Below are 5,006 nucleotides of genomic sequence, written 5' to 3'. Positions count from 1 at the left end.
GAGTTGGTAAACGTTCGTCTGTATTTGAATTCGCAGTACTATCGTACGACAATCTACAGGGAGATGTGAATATGATGTATGAAATGTTCGCAGCTTTCGGTCCGGGTATTATAACAAACCGCAGGACGAATGTCCCGCTTACAGTTTGGCGGATTTCAAGACCAGTGTACCGTTAACAGTTATCGACTGTTCCCGTCAGAACGAATCGCTTAAAACAGGAACAGTAGATGTACGTATCGATTTCGATACTAAAACAATATACCGGCCAACACGACTGCCTACTGTCTCATTATACATGATAGCATCGTCACGTACACTCCGCTCAGTGGAATAGTGAAAAAACGTATGTAATGCCGGTGGTATTTGAGATGGATCAATTAGATGGTGGACGGGGAGAGGAAGGTAAAAAGCAAATATTAGCTACGTGGCGACGGTTTACGAAATGATTGATAACATTTAGTATATTTAAAACGGGTATTGCAGTTGGAATAATCGTAACACTGTTACTGGGCGACTTTTCGCATGAATCTTGTACAACGATCAAACCGATACGGTGTAGAGTGACTTTTTCTACACAATCACCGGTTAACATACCGTTAGTATGGTGTAATTCATCGTCTGTGGAGGTGTTGTCCATTTTTTACAACGCTACCGTATCACCACCATCATCTTCAAAAAACCCTGTCTGCTGACGTAGTTAGCAACATCACTACATCGTTACCTTCAGCGAAGACAACAGTATTACCAAAGGTAAACATCGACAAAACCGCATTGAAGAGGAAAAACATAGTGAATGTAACGGCATCATTACCTTCAGCGAAGACAACAGTATTACCAAAGGTAAACATCGACAAAACCGCATTGAAGAGGAAAAACATAGTGAATGTAACGGCATCATTACCTTCAGCGAGGACAACAGTGTTACCAAAGGTAAACGCTACCAAAATCTCATTACCTAACATAACGTTACATGCACATGGTGATGATGACTATGATGGTCCTCTAAACGAGGAAGAAGAAGAGGTGGAGGGGGTAACCCCCACCACTTCTACTTTGAAAGTATAAAAAAACTTAATCCGACTGCGTACACAAATCAGTAGTTGTTGAGCATCCGTCATGGAAGGAAGTGGCGTATATTCGCCAGACGACGTTCAATCGTTTTTATTCAAGAACGATTCTTTGCATAACATCAATCACCACCCTGAAGTTACGAAACCGACTGAGAAGGAGGTTAAATCGAAACCAACAAAGATCCGCAAAAGGAGAAACCCGCATAAAAAATCTTATGATAAACCTTCTTCAGTTGAACACACGATCACAAAGACCAAGACCAATAAAAAGCAGAAGAAGAAGGACAAAAAGAAGGCGGATAAGGGGAACGAAGGGATATCCCCCACCAACATTGTGATTTCATAGACATCGTTGGTGGTTACATATCGCCATCCTCATACACAGATGAGCGATCGTCATGGAAGGAGTTATCGAGTATCACGGCTTTCTCGGCAAACGAGGTGAGTTTATAGTTAAAGAACTTGCTGTTGTCGGTGATGGAAACTATATGATTCTTCACTTTCGATCACCGTACCCAAAGTCTGAGTTGACATCTAAATACAAACGGATGGTCGGATGGTTGGAGAGGAATTTTCACAAAATCGATTGGAATTACGGCGAAGTCGTATACAACGACGATATCATGAAGGCGTTATGTTCGCAGTTTGCCACAATACACACCAAAGTGTTGGAGAAAGTGGAATTTTTGCGACGGTTTCATAACGATGTTCGTCAGATACCGGACGGCGCATCGAAACCGAATTCAAATTATATCGTAAATTGTCCGTACCACACGCACAAGGAGAGTGGAAAATGTGCGTTACAAACCGGTTGTTTCTACATGGAGTGGTTGAAGATGTGTAAAAAGCCGTTGGATCTGGTGAGAGAAGCCGATCGATTGCGATCGTTTGCGAACACAAACGCGGAAAACAAAGAGGAATTGGCAAAAAAAGGTTATTACTATTCCTTCAACGAATTGTGTGTAAAATGTTGTTGGTGTAACGAAAGGATGGATGTGCATCACCACTCAACTCGTTGTCAAAACTGCATCAAGGAAAACGTACCGCTTTCGTTTGAACATGTTGTTCCACGTCGAATACCGCTGTAGAGCTCAGTCTGCTGCAAGATGTTGATGAAAAAATAAAAATAAAAAAAAATAAAAAATAAAAAATATATAAAAAAAAGATTCGAGTGTTTTACAGTAGGCCTATTGGGGAGAGATTTCACTCATGTAAAAAAAAAATCTCAACGCGCCACGGTTGCTACCTCGTGTGTGGTGTGGAAACGTAACCGTTTTTTTTTTAATTTAAAATAACAAGCGGGAAATAACAGGAAGTACAGGGTCCATAGCACTGATAAGGTATATATATTTGTCGCTCTGCTCACTACAATATTCATTTCACAACACAGCTGCACATCAGACGAACATGGGTGAGAGAACATCGACATCATTCGAACTTGCTAAAGCAAGAGTGGTTACCAGTATTAGAAACTTGGTGCGTAGTATCTCAAGTGTGAAGGGTGCAGATGTACCCTTTTTAGAATCGCTTAGTGAGGGATTAAGAAATGTGAAATGTGCAGTAGAACGAGGTGTTATACGGGATGAAGATTTGACCAGTACACTGCGATGTAAAATATGTCTGATTGCACGTGTAGGAGCAACGATACTACCGTGTGGTCACACATTCTGCATAGATTGTGTACGGTATTTAATACAACACAACTTTCCATGTGGGATGTGTAGACAAGCGGTGACTGGCTATATAAAAATCTATTTCAACTAGTCACCTCACCGTCTTTCCCAAACTGTCCTTTTCAGGACAACAACACATTACACAAACAACACAAAATTACACGCGTAGACAAAACAAAAAAACACTTTAAACCCCCATACAATAAATTGTAACTAATTATTGTTTTTTTAATTTAAAAAAAAACGATATTTATTTACATTTATTGAATGTAGTGGTTCCAAGGCCCGTGACACGATATGATATTGGATTTATCCACTATCAATTGTGTTACAAACGGTGAGGAGAGTGTTTTATAGTAAACCTATTTTTTCCCTTAAAAAACCTTCCGATGTGTAATTCCATCCGCAGTTTAGCGATGGACGTTGACATAGCCGCATCGGTGTGGACGATTCGGTTTTTTGCGAATCGTCGCGTAAGAACGTTGCGTCATATGAAACTTACAATTGCTGCATTTCCTCACGCAACAAGTATTACCGCAGACATACACCGTTTCAATACGGTTAGAGTGGTTTTCATTTACGACGCCACTTACGCTGAACTTCACGACGGTTTACAAGAATATTTAGACAGTTTAAAAATAGATACTGTAGACGGTTTGTGTAGACATTATATTCACTATAGTGACGACCTGATATAGCAGCGATGAAAACGTTTAGCGATTCGGTAAACGAATTGAGGTTTATTGCATCGTATATTTGCAAATATTGTTTTATGATGCTTACCACCCACTACGATGTTAATGATGAAATACATGCTTTCGATTGTAAGAAATTCGACTACTGCGGTCGTGGTCTACCAGAATACTTATGTTCGTGCGAATTGATTATTGAAAACGTGAAAAGAATGCACGCTATGGTACGTGCAAATAAATACGAAGTGGTATGGGAAAGTCCGTTCGCCTGTACAGTTATCGATCGTAACGAACTCTATCGGTTGTTTAGCAAAATTGTCGTGGAAATAGGGGGTAAGAAGGTAAATCACACTTGCAATTGTCATTCGAGTGTGAGCACTGCGAATGTTTAGATGGACATCGTAGCATTTATTAACGTTTTCAACGATGAATATTGTTTTCTAAAGAAGATACCGTTCAGGAGGTTGACCGATCTTGATATCGGTGTGAGCTACATACTGTTGGAAATGAGAAAAATATTTACTCAATACGGCGAACTCCGTATTTGCGTAATATTGTTCGACAGCGAATCGGATGAACCAGACAGCTTTCAAACCTTATTACCAAAGACGTATACAAACAGATTTACCGACGATGAATTGAACGTTGTAAAAAATCATTCGATGAAATTAACTTATTATGGAAAGAAAAAACTCGCCAACGGTGACGTTGATGAGTACAACGAGGATATAAAAATCAGTTTGTAAAATTTTGCACGAGTGTTTGTAGGCCTATTGGGGAGAGATATCACTCGCATAAAAAAAATCTCAACGCGCTGCAGTTGCTACCTCTTGGGTGGTGTGGAAACGCAACTCGAACAAATATATTTTTTTTTGTGGTGGTGGTAAATGTTTGTTTATTTGTGAATACTGTTTTATAAGAAAAATATAATTTTTAATTGGCACGTGGGATTATTTATCGTGACGATAACAATAAAAAAAATATTTATAGCGTTGATAAGAAATAATTCGCTCAACCGGATGTGGATAGTAGATAAGAACTAAAATAAATACGATTCTTGGAATTATTTTTCGTGATGATAAGAATAATTTATGGCTTTGATAAAAAAAATAATTGGCTCAATTCGCGGAATTAATTATAATGACGATAACAATAAAAAATTATTTATAGCGTTGATAAGAAATAATTGGCTCGACCGGATGTGATTAGTAGATAAGAACTTAAAATAAAAATAATTTATGGCTTTGATAAGAAAAAATAATTGGCTCAACCAGATGTTGTTAAGCAATTAAAATAAATATTAATTGTCGATTCTTGGAATACCGATTGCGGATAATGATAAGCAGATGTGTGGGTATAAATAGCCATTTGTAATCGCCCTAGTCTCATTCTAAAGCTAACTCTTGGACAAGCAACATCATCATGACTGACGGTAACAGAAAAGATTTTATTCATCAATTGAATAAGCGACTTGTTGCTACCAACTTCGAAACAAAAAGCGTTGGTGATCTCACTATCGGTAAACCTTATGAAATTGTATGGTTAAGGAAAATCGCTACACGTTATGGGAA

The sequence above is a fragment of the Lycorma delicatula genome, chromosome 11, assembly GCF_047948215.1.
Source record: "Lycorma delicatula isolate Av1 chromosome 11, ASM4794821v1, whole genome shotgun sequence".
Taxonomy (NCBI): Eukaryota; Metazoa; Arthropoda; class Insecta; order Hemiptera; family Fulgoridae; genus Lycorma; species Lycorma delicatula.
The sequence above is the reverse complement of the archived record's forward strand: the minus strand, read 5'-3'. Positions refer to the sequence as shown.